The sequence below is a fragment of the Scardinius erythrophthalmus genome, assembly GCF_964197995.2.
Source record: "Scardinius erythrophthalmus genome assembly, chromosome: 1".
In the NCBI taxonomy this organism is placed as follows: domain Eukaryota; kingdom Metazoa; phylum Chordata; class Actinopteri; order Cypriniformes; family Leuciscidae; genus Scardinius; species Scardinius erythrophthalmus.
In genome coordinates, this window is record NC_138221.1 from 8,267,718 (window position 1) to 8,287,121 (window position 19,404).

General features: G+C 36.7%; 1 protein-coding gene across 1 annotated transcript in view; it reads left to right on the forward strand.

Moving 5' to 3' along the window:
• LOC308700561 (CD276 antigen homolog) overlaps nucleotides 1–19,404 on the forward strand; it is a 1,553,888-nt gene that overhangs the window by 489,641 nt on the left and 1,044,843 nt on the right. The window lies entirely within an intron of this gene.

Here is a 19,404-nt window from a genome sequence, read left to right on the forward strand (position 1 = left end):
ACAATGTGCTAGAATTCTTAAAAATAATACACATGCAGAATGTGTCATTTTTGTGATTATTATCCTGCTTAGCATTTACAGCGCTAAATATTACAAACTGATCATAGACACAGTTCATCAAATCTATATAACTACCGTAAAACTTCAAATAATAGCCTGGGCTTTTATTTTCCCAAATCGCCGAACTGCACCGGCTTGTATTTGAGACAGGTGTCTATATGAGACAGGCCTTAAATGTAGTGTTGAGACTTCACCCTGTGCTGCAATATACATTTAGTTTTACATTAATTTACAGAAATCAGCTGCTTGAATGAAAATTGCTGATGTTATCGGAGTTTCATGTGATACAGTTTATTGTAACACACATTATATCTATCATATAATATATCAGGTATCGGGTAATGCTTAAAAAATGTTTGTAAACCTTTTAGAAACCATTTTTAAAACATCTGTAGCGTTTATACGCCCGTATAAATCTAATTAATTATTATTCATAACGAATTATGATCAATAATTAATAATTTAATTATTTTCAGAATTTACTATTGCAGAATCAATAGTATGATTAGTCTATCAGTTCATCCCATGAACAGAAAGCATAAACAGTTATTAACTCTAAGAAATATAATATCTTCCTGGCCAAGAAAGAATAATCCCCAGCTAACAAAAAATTACGAAGTAAATTAAGGGTAAAAGCATAGATAACTTAGATCGAAGTTCAAGACAATAAATTCGTAAGCACAACAAGTAATACTTCTCTTTTCATATACAAACAAATACTTTATTGATTATATAGGCTACTAACACATAAAGCTAATATCTAACACAAACACACGCACACACACATTCATACGAGTTGCAGAAGGAAAAAGAGTAAGGAAAGATTAAGTTTTAAGAGTGAGTTTAAGAGTGAGATGATGACATCCCAGGTTTCTATATGCACTTATAAGACATGACCTGGAACGAACCATCAATCATTAATTTAACCCTTCTATCGTTTCTTAGGTTTTTAAATTTATATCAATACACCAGTGCAGCTTTTAGTCTGGAGGTACTTGCTTGTCTTTGCATTCCTTTTTGGGAATTCCCTTCGTTGCGTAAAAGGGGGTTTCCCCGGGTTCGTTCGTTGGTCTCCTAGTCACGTGGTGTGCTGGCGGAATGAAAGTCTTTGTTTGAAGCTGGCTTTGCAGAAGAAACGTGGCTCGAAATCTTGTCGCAAAACTTAACTTAGAACCGAGACTCACAACGGAAAGTAAAGGACAACTTAGAAAAGAAAAGAAAATTTAGACGAGAGTAGTAAGATGGCTTGAATAAATCTAACCCATCTGATCTTAATTTGGGTTGGTCTGCTCCTCAGTTACATGGTTTCTGGTCTAGTTCAGATCTTCATGTTTTTCTGCCCATTTCTCTTGAGAGTGATAGCAGAGCGTTTCTTGAGGGTGAACCCAGAGAGCGAGAGCACGGAGATAGAGCAGCACAGAGCGAGAGCACACAGAGAGAGAGCTTTGTTTTTGGGTCTAAGGTTTTTAAACTAGGGCTGTCAATCGATTAAAATTTTTAATCGTGATTAATCGCATGATTGTCATGAGTTAACTCGCGATTAATCGCATTTAATCGCACGTTTTTTTATTTGTTCTAAATGTACCTTAAATTAATACTTTTCAAGTTTGTAATACTCTAATCAATGTGGGCATGGATAAATAGATGCTTTATGCAAATGTATGTTTATTATTGAAACCATAGTCAATATAGAGCATAAGGAGGAGACATGTTTCAAAGGTCATAGATGTTTTTCAAAGAACTTGTTCATGTCTATTAGACATGTAGAAAGAACAAAAAAATGCCAGGTTACCATTACTTCTCTTTCTTTGCACTGAGCAATTTACTAACACAAACATGTTTAGATTTTTGCATGACAGGGGCAGCTCTTCTAAAAATGCTAAATGTAGGCTACATTAATTATTTATTATTACATTGTAGTTTGTCTCTCTCTGTGCCCATTTTGATGAAGCTAAATTCTCAATAAAAATGTTTTCATTGGTATATTTTACTGTTTCTGTTGTCAACGGAATGAATTTGAAATGGTGACTGAAACGCGACCCATTAAGACATAACCAGCTCTTCCTTCTGATGTTAAGTTAATCTGCACAAAAATTCTGATAATCGAGCCGTCGTCTGGTGAAATCAAATACACATAAGATAAAGACAAAATCTGTTCTCTGATTTCGGCTATACTTGTAAAATTAGAGAAGCAACATAATATCTGTGAATTAAAGAGCTGCTCCTCCGCGCGAGACGCAGAGAGAGAGAGAGAGAGAGAGAGTGCGTGCTGAGAGAGCAGTACCGGCATTACCGGTAGATTCTCAGAAACTAAATAAGGTTTGGGCGCTTTGTTGAAGGGAAAAAAAATCACTAAAGGGGTCTGCAATGTCGCTAAGTTGGCAACACTTTGTATCTCCATTTCTCCAACTAGGGGTTGGGCCACGGGTCAAACAGAAAATACGTGCTGCGTTAATCGCGCGTTAACCTAAATTAATATTTTTTTTTTAATTTTTTTTTTGCACTCATACGGAAAAAAACGAGCCTATCGCGCCGGCGCGACAGCCGACCTCAGGGGGTTAAGCTGCAACCCCACTTTTGAAAAATCCCCAGAAATGACATACCCAAACTGAAACAGATACAGTTCATGAACCCTTTGTACTAAAAGCACAAGTATGATCTCATTTGAAAGCTGACACCTGGCAGTTTATTGTAAATGTAGAATTAATTATTGTCATAATGAAAAAAAATGTTATAAATAGCTTTAAAGTTTTGTAAAGTTATTAGAAATTAATTTTTATGAAACATCTTCATGAAAATAAAATTGAAGTTGACCCTGTAGCAATCTAGAAATGCACTACAGCTAAAGCCACCTGTCTAAACATTTTATGTTTAAAATCTGAAGATGATAAGTCTAAAACTCTATATTTAGTTAATTTTTTTTCAAGATAGAAGCACCTAGAGCTAGCTAGCATGTTAGCTTAGCACACCATCAATACATGACAATTTATGAGATTAAAACCATGTTTGTGCTCCAAACTTACTTTAAAACGCAAGTGAAGTTTTTTAAATAATCTTCTTTGATCTAATTTGACATCAGATAAAAAAAAAAATCAGACAGAAAATATACTATTTAATCATATTCTGCACAATGATGGTCTATAGATTAGCATTACATTATAAATAAAATCTATTATTATGAAAATACCTGGCATGGCTTGAAAAACACAGGTAACTCATCATTGCAATCATGTTTATTGTCTTCAAAATATCTGTATCTGCATGATACAGCGCGATCTCTTGTTAGCTTTGTGTGTATCAGTGACGTCCTGGAATGTCACATGATTATGGCTCTTCTTCATGTTCCATATATGGGTTATTATTGTGCATATAGCGCCCTCAGGCTATTGGTATGAATTGAAAATACAGTAAATGAGAGTGCCAAACGCTCATAAAGATTACATCGACGCATTTGGGTATAAATTCAATAAATATTATTCCTGTCAATAGAAATCGGATGTAAACCTATGAGAATCTATCAATATTTCTCCAAATCTGCACATTTTTGAGCTAAAAGCCCTGAGGGACGTTGTTTTGTGTATCGCTGTCATGACGACGGCACGGAGGTTTTTTTTATGAATGAAAGCGGCTGACGCGCATAATTCATATTAAAGGTATCGACTCATTTTTTCATTTCATAACTCCTGACACAAATTAAGAAATAACTGTCGCTATAAGTTTCTCAGAATACAATAGTGGTCAAATACTAAAACTTGAGTATTATATATTTTTAATGATGTATAGTTTGTCAAGGTATAACATTAAATCTGAATTTGAACTAAATAAAAAAAAAAAAAACGCTTCAGTGCGCGGGCACACTGACAACGGCTAACAGGTTAAAAAAATGAGTGCCGTTAATATGATTTTGCGTTAACGCGTTATTAACGCGCTAACTTTGACAGCCCTATTTTAAACTAAAAGTTTGTCCCCCCTCCTGAAGAGATCGGACCAATTAGACACTGGCTTTGTTTGTCTCATCGTAAATCATGCATTATCTGGGATCTCCTTACTAGCAGAGAGAACAGAGGCTACAGTTTAGCCATCATTAGTACTATAAGAATACGAAACATTTTACACAGATTTAATTCCAGCCATCTTGCTAGTTGTGTTCGTAAGATAGCATTGATATGAAACAGTACACACTTTCATTCACACATCTAATAATTATAACAATTACATGAATTATATGGGATTAAAGCATGTTAGACACACACACACACATATTGCAGACGCAAAATAGACTCATGTAGTTGTACGATGTTGGATTATAAGTCAGTCAAGAATTGTTCTGGGATGAGTTTTATGGATTTTGATATGTGAAGTCTTTTTGGTGTGTAAAGTTTAGACATTCCAATCTGAGGTCATGGATAGTTCCTGCTGAAAAGAGGTTTTGTTCATCTCTCATGGGACCAAGATGGGGTCTGTTAGTCGCAGGGGTCAGCAGTACCACATCTCAACCGATCCATCTTGCAAAACTATCAAACGTTGACCAGTTCTTACTTCAGTTAACCAATAAAAGTCTTTGGTTAGAGACTCTCTGGAGCCTGGGTGATTTATGGCTCTGGTTTGTGATTTGAGTCTGGGATGTGAAGACTCTTTGTGGGATTATGTATGAACAAAATCACCTAAAAGCTTAAATTGTGTTTGCTTCATTCTCCTAGTTGTTACACATCTATAAACATTACATAGATAGACGGACCAGATATTCCTAACACTTTGTTAAGGGTTACTGGTTGGTTTGTAAACTGTCTACATATATTATCTGGATGTTTATTATAAAGTTGCAACAGATGACTATAATACCTTGTTAAATAGTTAATAAACAGTACCAGTAAAACATGTGGGTTATCCTCATACTGTACTTCAAAATGTAACAGTGTAAAAATTGCCACACAGAATAAAGTAACTGTTCAAGATCCATTGGTAACTTATAAAAACTGTCACTACCGTATATCCCGACACTAGCACATTAAGATAAGCTATGAAAAAATCATGTTCCTCTGCCTCTTTCTGGTTAAATAATGTTTATAGATGGGTTACAAAGTATTTATTAAGTACTTAAGTATTAATTAACTAAAGATTAAATAACTAACAATTTACCATCTATTAATGATGGTTATTATAAAGTGTTAGCGAAAAGATATGTTAGCATTTCCATATTTTGATATTAGAAGGGAAGGGATGCAGCTGCTTTCACAACTATTAATGCTTAAAAACATCCCAAGCTAATGTTTGATGCAGACATCCCAACCTGCAAAAAGTCATTTCAGGGAGCCCCCCCCCCCCATATATATATATGTAAAAGCATAATTGATATTTACTATAGGCCCATGCAATTACTTGTTAATTATGTTAAAATATGTTCCTTTGACTATTTAAGCTGCATGTACTATTTATGTAAACTGCTTTTATTGGAACTTTAAACTGGAGTTTGTTGTTTTCAAATAGCCTTGGCAACTAGCCGGCCTGAATAATATGAAATTAAACTTGTTGAACTCACCTCAACATGTCTTTTACAATCCTTTAACCCACCATGGGCAATGCTGAAGTCACTGTTACAAACTGACAGCGTGCAAGACTGTCATTATGCTTTACTCTTATAAGACAGGGGTACACTTTAGTGTAGTCTGGCGTAAAATGTATCTTATACTTTCGTTTTTTGTGGCACTCTTCCTCTGCCATGGCGCTCCTGTTTCTAGATACACTGAACTGATTAATTCGGTTCGGAACGGGAGAAGAGATAAAAGCCCGCCCACAGTGACAATTGATTGGTTGATTTACCGAAACAGGCCAATCAGGATGCTCTCGAGCTTACATGCGCTTCATGGGCACATACACGCAAGGTCTCTCGCTCTCGCTCCCTCTCTGCCGTGCGCGGTTTGTAACTCGCATGCGCGCTCTTGCTCGCTCGCTCTAAATTCCGGGAGATTTGAAGTCATTTGCGGGCATCAGGGAGCCGCTATCAATATGCGGGAGACTCCCGGAACTTCCGGGAGACTTGGGATGTCTGTTGATGCACGGAATTTATTGTGTGGTTTTCCTAAATAGATTATCACGGTGGAATAGTTAGTATAGCATGCTATGCCACTTTCATCAAAACTTATTACAAAGCTATAGCAATGTCATGTCATTAAATACGATAAACAGTGATTCTGGAACAGATCTGTGTCTTCCTTATCTCGTTAAAAAAACATATTACAGTATGTAACCATATTCTGTCCGTTCGAAAAAAAAAGTTGCACTAACTGTTCGTTACAAGCAGCATTTGCCTAACATAAACATATTTTTGTACAAGACAAGTAGAGCTATTTTATCCAGTGTAATTGATCACTTACCACTATCTTGTTTTTTCATATCCTCCTCTTCCTTTCTCTTCTTTCTTTTCTGGCTTCCGAATTCCGCTTCATGACTGCCGAGGAGGTTTTGTATTTTGCCGGCAGCAGAGATCACGTGGTTGGCTGGCTGCTGTCAGCAACTACTGAGAGGGGCATGAGACTCAGGATTCTGAGAAAAAAAAAGAGACTTGAGACTTGAGATCCTGAGATCATGTCGGAGCTGCACATCTGCTGAGATTCTCAGGTTTGATTCCTGATGAACACACACACTGATCAAACATCACTTTAAATAAAAGCACCTGCTGATTTACTGATGTAAATAAGCTGCTCTCTATGACTTGGTACAATAAAAACGTCCAAAATATAAAATCAGTTGAACAACATGATATAGATCTTTAATCTCTGCACTTACAGTTTATGCAGTAATTTGACATTGTTTGTGCTCCAAAATCGCATTGTACATGTTACATTTGTACCTAAAGAACTTTGCTTCTGATATAATAAACTGAATCCCACGTTACAGCACCTCATCAAGTTATTAATCACATTCATCAGTTTTGTTACATCTCACATTTACATTTCATACAACAAACACAAAGAGGGTTTTTATAAGGAAACATTGATACCTCTGTGTCGAAGATTCATTGAGTTTAGACGTTTCTTTCTTGCCAACATGAACGCAGGAAGAGGTATTGGCTGGAGTCAGTCACACTACAGAAGTAAAAACCTGTTTCAATCTAGTCTAACAGCAAGTCCAGGTTAAAGTTCAAGATACAGTTCCTATGAGAATATGTCTAGTCTGCTGGAGAGATAACAACACAAGCGTCTGCTGTGTAATCACATCATTCTCTTTACTGAACTTTTAAACGTGAATAGGCTACGTCTATAAGACTGTATAACTGTATAGACTATTCAAAGAGTACAAAGAGAATTGTAATTCTACAAAAATAAATAGTAGCCACTTTTGTAGGCCTATTTGAAAAAATAATAAAAAAATAATAAATGTTGTGTTTGTGGTAGGCTATACATCTTTGCGACAGTGGCATAGTTACGGGCCATGGCCTGCACAGTTATGAAGCACATACACACACACACACACACACACACACACACACACACACACACACACACTGTGCTCTGTCTAAAAGGGATATAAGCGAATTCGTGTGCCTAATTTAGACCAACTAAAATCAGTATATTTTCTTACAGTAGCCTATATTAAATTGAACAGTTCTCTTTGCGTGCGTCTCTCTCCATCACACACACTGCCAAGTTCTTGTTTGTACTTTGCTTTGAGGTGTAAAAAAATAAAAATAAAAGTAGCCTACTTAAATACCTTTGTTAACAAACATCCAGATGCTGCCACACTGCTGAGAGCGCCATTTAGATGAATATGTGCTGCGCGCTTTTCTCTCCATAGCAAAAACACACAACAAATCAACAAATAATTGAGCGGAGAACAAATAGTAAGAAAGTGTTTGATCTGGGCTGCGTCGTTCTTAAGTTAGGCTACACTTAAGCTGTACCTTATCGTTAATAGGCTACGTGTTTCCTGAAACATTATTAGTTAAGTATACCTTCTGTAAGTCATACGTTCGTAAGGTTGGTCTGAACCACTCTTCACCTTATCACTGTTGACCGTCTATACGAATATAATTCTGAAGTTTTAATACGCACAGACGTGTTCAATTAGGCTAATTCAAGTGTTTGCATGCAAAGAATAAAATTGTCATTACACTGATTGTTGTTAGATTTTTAATTATAACTTAATTAGTTATATCCAAAGGTACATCAGTTGGCAAATCATTAAAGGCTTAATATATCATAACATTTCATAAACATGAGGAGCAATATGAGAGAGAAATTTGGTGATGGTTGTTTAGGTACATTAAACCACGTAAAGCTTTTTCACGTCCATGAGAACCGCGTGGAGTCAACTCACAGCCGCTCCGCTGCCCTGCTGAAAATGTGAAGCAGAAACGCTTAATATCAGATAACGTCCATAATAATTGGACTCTGGGTTCGATTTTTTGACCATTTTCAGTGGTTATGAGGAACAATATGAGAGGGAAATTTGGTAATCGTTGTTTAGGTACATTAAACAATGTAAAGCTTTTTAACGCACATGAGAACAGTGTGGAGTCAGCTTTTTAACGCACATGAGAACAGTGTGGAGTCAGCTTTTTAACGCACATGAGAACCGTGTGGAGTCAGCTTTTTAACGCACATGAGAACCGTGTGGAGTCAACTCACAGCCGCTCCGCAGCCCTGCTGAAAATGTGAAGCAGAAACGCTTAATATCAGATAACGTCCATAATAATTGGACTCTGGGTTCGATTTTTTTATCATTTTAAGTGGTTATGAGGAGCAACATGAGAGGGGAATTTGGTAATCATTGTTTAGGTACATTAAACCACGTAAAGCTTTTTAACACACATGAGAACCGTGTGGAGTCAACTCACAGCCGCGCCGCAGCCCTGCTGAAAATGTGAAGCAGATTTTTGAATACATTTTTATTTATTTACATTAGTAAGCTACAGGACATCATCTTTCAAAACATGACCTGCGCGAAAGCGAAAAAATAAAATAAAAATGGTACCCAGCCCTTCTGAAAATGCGAATGCGTCTGTCCCCAGCACATTTCAAACCAAACTGACGCCCATGTATTCGACTATGAGGTTCATAGTCGAATCAGACCTCTCCGAATCGAATCGTCGAATCCTCGACTATTAGAAGTCAGCCCTAGTAATTACACAGTGATACCATGGTCATTGAACCAGGTTTTGGTTCTTTTGGCAGTGTGGGCAGGTGCAAATCCTGCTGGAAAATGAAGTCAGCATCTCCATAAAGCTTGTCTGCTGAAGGAAGCATAAAGTGCTCTGGACATGTCCTGGTAGACGGCTGCGTTGAGTGGACCAACACCAGCAGATGACATGGCTCCCCAAACCAACACAGACTGTGGAAACTTCACACTGGACTTCAAGCATCTTGGATTGTGTGCCTCTCCTTTCTTCCTCCAGACTCTGGGACCTTGGTTTCCAAATGAGATGCAAAATTTGCTCTCATCAGAAAAGAGGACTTTGGTCCACTGTGCTTTATTAAATCCAGAGTCAACGCAGCCGTCTACCAGGACATGTACAGAGCACTTCATGCGTCCTTCATTTTCCAGCAGGATTTGCACCTGCCCACACTGCCAAAATAACCAAAACCTGGTTCAATGACCATGGTATCACTGTGTAATTACTGTGTGATTTCATGTAATATTCTATTCTAGTTTATATAATATATTAGTTTCACCTGTTAAGCTGAATTCTTGAAATAAATCAACTTTTTGATGATATTCTAATTTTATGACCAGCACCTGTATTATATGATAGATTTAATGTGTGTTACAATAAACTGTTAATTTACAGCACTACTAATAATTAGTAAACATTTAATTATAATTTCATTGTTTGTTAACAGTAAAAAGACTGTTTGCTAACAGTTAAATGACAATTAACTAAAGATTAATTTACCATCCATTAATGATTGTTATTATAAAGTGTTACCATCTTTTCTTTCTCCCTCAAGGTGCTTTGCTTAAATGTCTCAGCCCTCAGGATCTTCCTAAGGATACCTCCACTGATGAAGGTGAGCTGTTAATAGTGAGCTCTTTCAATATGCTAACAGTGAAATGGTAAAACGTACTTCACAAGTAATTATTACTTCTCAGTGCTGATGTTTCCTCTATAGCACAAGGTACCACAAGCTCTATAATTATAAGTGATATCCTGCACAGCCCAGAGTTTAAACTGATAAGTGTGTGCTATAAGCTGTTCCACATTCCCCAGTACTCTTTTACAGGTGGCTGTAAATGTCGATGTTTTCAGTTACAAAACACGCTCACCTGCAAACAGACGCCGGTTTTACAGTGACGCAAATAAAGCACAAAAAGAGCTCTTTTCTGTCTGTCATATGTAGGTTACATGCCCAGTACAAAGTACACACCCCTACACACAAGCACAAACTTTTCCCCAGCTCACGCTGGAAGTTTCATAAATGTAGCGCGTGTGCCTACTGTGATGTATGCACCCCTACACACAAGCACTGTTTCCACAGTCTCAAACTTTCCTCCAGCTCACGCTGGAAGTTTCATAAATGTAGCGCGCGTGCATTTAACATATAATGTACATTTAATGTTTAATATACAGTAGTGCCTGTCAAATTTTGTGCGGAGGGGGGGAGGGGGGATTCCTTCAAACGGCCCTGTACAGGATGATGAACAGACAGACGTCAGAAGTAACAGAAGATGATCAGCTGAAGACTTAGAGAAACAGAGGAGAGAACAGAATATCAACATGTCCAGTCCTGACAGCACAGGTGATGAACACAGACCAATCTAAATCTGACATTAATGGTTATTCAATTCCATCAATAAAGGCCAAATCTATTCAAGCTCTCTTTCATCATGTGAACTTGGGAGCAGTTTCATTGTATTTAGTTTCTTAATTATTTTTATTCAAACAAATAAGTATTATTGTTTATGTATACAAGTCAACAACATATGTGTAGCACACAATGTCAAGTTTCAAGAGCTGAAGGTAAGTGCAGAAAAACTATAGTTTCTTAAAATAATGCACAGTGTCTTTATGCATGAAGTCCACATGCAAGAGGCTTGTCTTCAGCTGTTTCTTAAACAAAAAAGTATATATATTAACGCAACTCTGACTTCCTTTTTAAACAATTAATTGAAAAGTTAATTAATTTTATCTTCCTCAAACTCACGCAATTGTTTCATTTTCAAAAGATGTCTACAAAATAATCAGTTCACACAGAAACCATGGTCTCCTTAGTATTCAATAGGTTTATAGAGCAGCAAAGGAAACCATTCCACAATGTGCATGTTTTGAACACATTTTCTATGCTACTAGTTTCAAGTATATATTTTGAATAACCTAAATAACTGCATCAAGCAGAGGGGCGTGTTTTACTAATAATTTGTTTATTTTTGCACAAGGCACTACATCATTTGAATTATTTTGGTGTTATCAGAATACATAACACTTTAAAATCAACACATTAATATTAGTATTGCTATGCATGTACACACACACACACACACACACACACACACACACACACACACACACACACACACACACACACACACACACACACACACACACACAATAACTGATGGTGACTGACATGGACTTAGTTTCACATTTGAGGGAGGACTGTATCATCATCAAATAAAACCTTCAAAATCCACATTTAGATGGAGTTTGTTTTAACAGCCGTCACCAGAGTCATTAACTTATCATTCACAAAACACAATCAAAGAAACAAAATTATGAACCTTCTTTAAAACACATTTATTAACTCCATTGAACATTTCTAAAGGAAAGTAAATGAGTTAAAGGTGCCTGTTTCTTCTACATTGATTTTTCACACGCTGGTTCTCTTCACACACACAAACGGCTTCTTCACAGTACATATGTTATCATTCCAGTTGCCATCTGTTGCAAGATAGAACAAAATATTTGATTTTATCATTTGTGTATTATAAAAAAAAAAAAAAGCAAATTGTTTATTTAGTCTATTTAGATAGTTTATGAGCATTAACAGCAGTTACTTAACTGTCATAGTTCATCTCAATGCAGTTCTCATGTCCATTAACAGCAGTTACTTACTGATATAGTTCATCCCAAGGCAGTTCTCATGTCCACCACTGTTATCGGGCTGGTTAGGCGCCCATATTGGAAAGTTCATTTTGGTTCCATCACTCCAGAGCCAAACTCCCTCCTGTGAACAGAAGAGAAAAAATACATTGTGTTTATGTCCACAGCTCACATGACTTAATTTTATCTTTATTCATCTAAAAGATTATTTCACATTAGCATTAACCCCGTCTCCACTTTAAAAATGTCTGAAATCTATCTTTATGTCTATCTAAATGTCTACACATCTATCTTTACGCATTTTGAAAAATGTTTTAATGTAAATGTAGCTGTAAATGCCCAGTAGCACAAAAAGCAAGATCAAAAAAAGAACTGCATACTTGAACAGCATCATGGCCTCCGATCCAGGCAGGAGTTGAGGCCTGAGTTTCGGATCTAACCAGGTCCTGTATAACAGTGTACTCCTCATAGCTGTGCACAGAAGCAAGGTTCGCATTATACTGCAAACAGAATTTCTGTAGAGGAAGAGACATAAACAAACACCACTATTCATAATAAAAAAAGGTATTATTTTAAATTAATATTCCAAAATCTGTGACATGCCTTCAGTTACCATCAAAATAATTTTTACTCGTGCTGTTTATTTTTTTGTTTTGGTTAAGTCTAAAATCTGCCATTAGAGGTGGGACTACTTTTCTACAAAAGGTTCTGGTTATACTGTAGATGTAGATTAGATATAACTTCACATTATATAAAGTTTTTCAGTTATCCTCTCATGGTAACATGAAATGTGTTGTCTTTATTTTCATACCATTGTGATATTTTATTATCACCGTGATATATGTTTACACCCTAGAGCTCCATTGTAATTTCTTTACTGTTAACATTTTTTTTTTTTACTTATTTTATGTCATATTACAAGCTGAATGTATCATACCTCTGCATTAATCCATGTTTGAAGGTTATTGAAAAACTTGAAGCATCTGTTTCCAAAGGCAGACCATCCTGCCCAACAGACTGTTAAAGGGAAGTTTTGTGTGTTATTTAAAAAAAAAATTACCATTAATGACCTTTCATGTAATTAAATGAATAATTTTAAGGTACAGTATGTAACTTGTGTCCCTTTACCGGTTAAAACACAAAAAGGCATGCAACATTGTTTTGGCCGTGCTTCGGCTTTGCATGACAGTGCAGATGAAGGCGACGCTTCACAATAGATGCTTTACAGTGAACTCTGTTAGAGAGATACATATGACAGTCTATCTATTCAATAAAACACCTTACTCAACAGTCGAGTCATAAAAACACCATTATCTCCACTTCGCTTTTACAACTTTTCAAATCCCTCAGTTCTCTCCATCTCCTAAAGCCAAGCTGATGTTGATTCTTGTTTTATTACGAGCTCTGTCTCGTTCTCTTTTCTCCAGCAGACTCTCGTCTGTTCGGTGTTTGTTTAAAACGGGTGTGAAGACACCCATTGGTGGGTCTACAGGGTGAATCTCAACAGGTTGGAGATTTAGCAGCTCAACTTTTTCCTTTCTTGCTCATGTGAAAGCTAACCCCTGCCACTCACACACCAGACGCATGGCAAAGTAGCTGGAGCAACCTTCCTCTATTTACGTATATGACGAGACACGCACGGGCGAGTGACGTATACGCAATTTCCCATGAAAACTGGTCCGACAGGTCTAAAATATAAACACTTATAACAGGCTTACCATAGTAAACCAGCGAATCATGGTTTGTAAGAAGGATTGATGATGTATTTGACTCATTACTTACAATTTTGTTTATTTTGAACAAAAAAATCTACATAGTGTACCTTAAATAAACAAAGGATTAAAAAAATATATATTTTAACAAAGAAACATCATGATGTGAAAAGACATTTAAGATTTTGCACTAATCAAAGTATTTTGTTTTTGTTAACCTATGGCTCCACCCTCCCAACACCATAGCAACGTTTTGCACTATCCATAAAAGAACTAAACATAACATTAAGGAAAACATTTAATAATTATTGCAAAATTGCCCAAATTAAAACATGTTAAAATATACTGTGTATTAAACTTCACCAGAAAAAAAAAGCAGACAAATAATTGAAAATGCTAAAAAACTAAATTACTTTAACACAACAATATTGATATTGATATACTGATCAATAGCAATACACCACTCACTTGTGTTCTATAATTATTTAGTACCCTATCCAGTGCATGAGAGTAACTATTACAGCAGTATTTCATATGAGAAACATGCACACACCTGCTGATGGCCTAGTCTGGCCAGAATCCTGTGGTGTCAATCCACTGCCTGCCTCTGAGTTCGATGTGTTGTCTCCATCTACATGTACAATCAGACATGGCATTGCCACATACCATTATAAACCCTTTTGAAACTATTCTATATAGCTTAAGCTGTAAACAAGAAGTAAACACTTACAGTTGGGACTGGGGCTTGCCTCTGATGCTTCTCTTCCTACAGTAGCATTTGTCTTGTGATTCTCCAAAAATGTGTTGTTTGCACCTGTCATGATTTGACATGTTTGAACCATTAAAGGGTTAGTTCACCCAAAAATGAAAATTCTGTCAGTAATTACTCACCCTCATGTTGTTCCAACCCCGTAAGACTTTCGTTCATCTTCGGAACACAAATTAAGATATTTTTGATGAAATCTGAGAGCTGGATCAATCCTCCACAGGCTTATGGACACTATAACTTGCTGGCCCAAAAAAGTTATTAAAGAGATCGTTAATATAGTCCAAGTGACTCCAGTGGCTCAATCTTAAGTTTATAAAGCGACGAGAATACTTTTTGTTAGCAAAAACAAACAAAAAACACACCTTTATTCCACTTTTCATTTCCTTCTCTCTGGGCCTCGAGTCTTTTCACGTAGTGTTTTTAGGTAGCGCGTCTGTGTTGCACGTCACACGCATCACACACATGACCAGCATCGCCCAATAGTGAGCCTACGTGGTGACGTGCAACACAGACGCGCTGCGCAAAAACACTATGTAAACTAACTCGAGGCACGTTATTTTTGTTTGTTTTTGCGCACAAAAAGTATTCTCGACGCTTTATAAACTTAAGATTGAGCCACTGTAGTCACTTGGACTATATTAATCGATCTCTTTAATAACTTTTCTGGGCCAGCAAGTTATAGTGTCCATAAGCCTGCAGGAGGAGTGAGACAACTCTCAGATTTCATCAAAAATATCTTAATTTGTGTTCCGAAGATGAACGAAAGTCTTAAGGGGTTGGAACAACATGAGGGTGAGTAATTACTGACAGAATTTTCATTTTTGGGTGAACTAACCCTTTAATATAAAACTCTTCAGCATAAACAAACAGATTCTCATAATCTACACACCAAAATCACAATGCCTGTCTGTCTGTGACTTCAACTGCACTATTACAGCAGAAAGAAATACATTTATTTATTTATGCATAAGTTATTTCTTGATATGCACTGAATTCATGTAAAACATTTAAAAAAAAAAAAACTGTGTTTTTTTTGGCAGGTCCACGCTGGTTGTCAAACTTGTCATGGTTATGACACTATCACTTGGTCAATTACACTAAACAGCCATCTCTGATAATGTTGTTTTTTTTTATTCAACTTTACTATGCTATAATATTCCGCTGCTGAAATGAGCATTACGTGTGGTAAATCCGTCCCGTGGTGCTAATATGCAGTCACCGTCATGTTTTGCTCATGATGATGGAGCGACCAGCTTGTAGTAGAACAATTAACCACTTAGTAACATACCTGTATATTTCACTTTCTTTTTCTCATCCTGTTTTCTTTTTATGATACTGAGCCCCTGATGGCTTTGACCTTTTCGGCTATGACGACGTTCCCTGCCGCCTTCTAGGCTACATCTCATTTCTCTAACAGCAGCGGCCACTATCACCAGGGAGACTTGTCACTCAGATACTCGCAAGTAATCATAATGCCTCGAAATAGCAAAAGTATGAAATAATAATAACAATAATAATAATAAAATAGATATAAATAAAACAAATCTCTTGGTGGGGCGGATCTCCAGCTGTTTGCGCTCTAGGCGACCACCTAGTTTGCCTATGCCTAGAAACGGCCCTGCTACTACTACTACTACTACTAATAATATATACTACAGATTTAACATGTGTATTTGTTTATTGTCAACAAATACAAATATAAAATACATTCATAAGAATCAATAACGTTAGCTAATATAATTGTTGTTGTTTTATTGTCTAAATGTCATCATAATAATTCAGAAACAAACTCAGGTTTACTTTAGTGCACATACTGTATTAGATCCTTCTTCTGATTATTCATTACAGAGTCCCAGGTGTGCTATAGTTCATGTTAAAATAACAGTAATGATGTGAAACGTGGAATAACTCTTACCTGAAACAGTCAAAGCTATGAGAAGACAGAGAGACAGGTAGACAGTCCAGACCGCCATTGTTTCTCTGAATACTGAAACAGAAATATACCGAATTAATTATTTCAGTTTTATTTTTGTGACACAAACCAGTTCAGTAGTTCAATGTCAACGTCTGGATATTGCGTTGTTGAGCGGAGCCCTGGTTCATCTTTATATACTGGAGGTGAGTGTGTTTATCAGCATCATCATTCACATGCTCATGTTCTCACTTCCTGTACAAACACTGTTTTTGTATAGTTTGTACTTGAGCCACTTCTGTTATAATACCATTATTGTGTTATGTGTCTTTTATGTGTGTTCTTGGTATGTATACAGAATAAATGAATATATATTATTCATCTATTCTGTAATTGCATCAGTGTGCATGTTTTATGTACATGGTTTATTTCTCCCTCTCTTCATGAGATGCTCTTTGTTCACCTGGAATGAATGGAGGATAGTTGCTGTCATCAGCAAATATGTACAAATATTTACACTGTAAAACCTTGCTGTAAAAAAAACGGCCACATTCTGACCGTAACATACATTTTCCATTAAGACTGTAATGAACCGTAGATACCGTGGAAAACAATGAATTCTGGGTAATATTTGTTGTTTTCGAGAAAGTAGCTTACTGGAATATACTGTGAATGGTATGACCTTTGAATGCTGTTCCTTCATTAATGAATAACTACACAGAAACAAATGAGTAATGCACTATTGACATTCTAGAAACTCTGCTGAATGTGGTAGGTCACTATTAGCTAACAAAGATGGTCAGGTGATACATCACTCATCATCATCATAAAGTAAAATTGACTAATGTGATCAAAAGTGGTTGCTTGTTATTACAGTTGTTCTCGATTGCTTAAACACTATAACCAGGCTTTTGACCTAAAATTTCAAAACCATAATGCCATTTATCAAAAAAGCACACCCATTTCCCTAAACTATAAACACTATTCCCTGTTTAGACACATGAGTCAGATTTGTTGAACTGTCACTGCAAAACTCTACACACAAATCCCTTCATTTCTCACTGCCTACACCATGTTGTCATTTAGAAAGCACTAGCATTCAATATTGTTCACTCAAGTCAGCACAGCTTCAGCTCAGTTAGCACACAATTACCCCGGTGGAAACACTAAGAGTCAAAATTTAACACACATCAATCAGAACCTTCAATAGATAGATAAAAGGTCCCAAATCAGTTTATTGAGTTTTGGAACAATGGATCCAGAAAGACATGAATGAAGAGGGATAAGAATGAGGAGGAGGAAGGGCAAGAAGACAAGCAGTCTCAGATGAAATTCAAGCCACTCTAGTTGCCCATGTCTTTGTCAATGGTTTGGCAAAGTTTGGTTTTTCAGCAAGAGTGAATGGTTTTGAGTGTAGAGCTTCATTTTGACCTGAAAATAGGATGTTTGGGGAATTGGGTGAGACGTTATGGATTTGTGTTTATAGTTTTGAGTATACGAGGCATAGTCTCAAGAAATGTGTTTAAGCAATCGAGAAATACTGTAATACACACACACAAACATCAAGAATCAGCATATGAATCTCAATACATATAATGCTGCTGTAATTATTTATCTGTAGTGGTTGATGAAGATGAGTGTCATTAGTGTTTGATTTTGTGTTATTTATGTTTTATACATGTCATTGTGGCGAGGGGGGCGTGGTTTTGCGAAGTCTGTAGCAGGAGAGAAAGGAGGGGGCCGATCGGTGAGTAAGTAGGTCAAGTGCAAAATGATGAACACCTGTGTCTGATTGCAGTGATTGGTGTGGAGAGACCGGATATAAGCCAGCATGCGGGAGGAGATGAGAGAGAGAGTTGGACTGGAACCTCACCTGTACGCTGTGTTTTGTGGAATCTGTGATTGTTATTTGTCCCGTTTTGTTATTGCTGTGCGTGGCACGGTGAATGCGCTACGTGCGCCCTTTTTGTTTATTTGTTTCTTTTGTTAAATAAAAGTGAGTGTTTTCAGTCACGCCGACCCCTGTCTTCTTCCTTCCTTGCAATATCATATTGAACCTCGTTACAGTCATATTGTGAGAAATAACAGTATTAAGGCCCGTTCACACCAAGGAACAGGAATACAGCTTTCCTGAAGCTCAAACAGCAGAGCGTTGGTGCTTGCAACACCAAGGTCACTGGCTTGATTCCCAGGGAAAGCAAGAACTGATAAGAATGTAGATGTGTACCTTGAAATCCAATTTAAGCGTCTGGCAAATGCATAAATGTAAAAAAAAAGTTGTTTTTTAAAATAAATTAATTAATAAATGTAAGGGCGATAACTATGAAGATAACAATAAAGATATACAGTAGCTGATTAACGTGTTTTGGATATTGATATTGCTATTTACCTGTTTCAAAGAAATATAATTTGCTTGCTTTTAAGTTAATGCCATATAAATATGCCGAGTATGTGTCAGGAACCCACACAGACAAACTGGCTTTCTCAAAAAGTCTATGGGAATTATAGATCGGGTAGATGTGCTCATTGCGCCAACACTACGCAAACAAACAAAACACAATGAACAAACAAAACGTAACCTTAAGCTGAGGATCGCAGAACATAAGGCTGCTATCAGAAACAATAACCTTGACTGTGCCATTGCTAAACATTATACAGAGAAGAGCCATAGTCCAGCTGCCTCCCTCAGGTTTACTGGTATTGAGAGGGTATTGCCAAACCCTAGAGGAGGTCACATCATTAAACTGCTCTTGAAAAGAGAAGCTTTTTGGATTAACTGTCTTCTGTTGAACCCTCTGGTGTGAACAAATCACAGGATTTTAGCTGTTTTCTACAAATGTGGGTTATAGGATATTGACTTTTATCCTCACTGCAGTGCATGTATCTGTAACATTGTGGACATATTGATGATGTA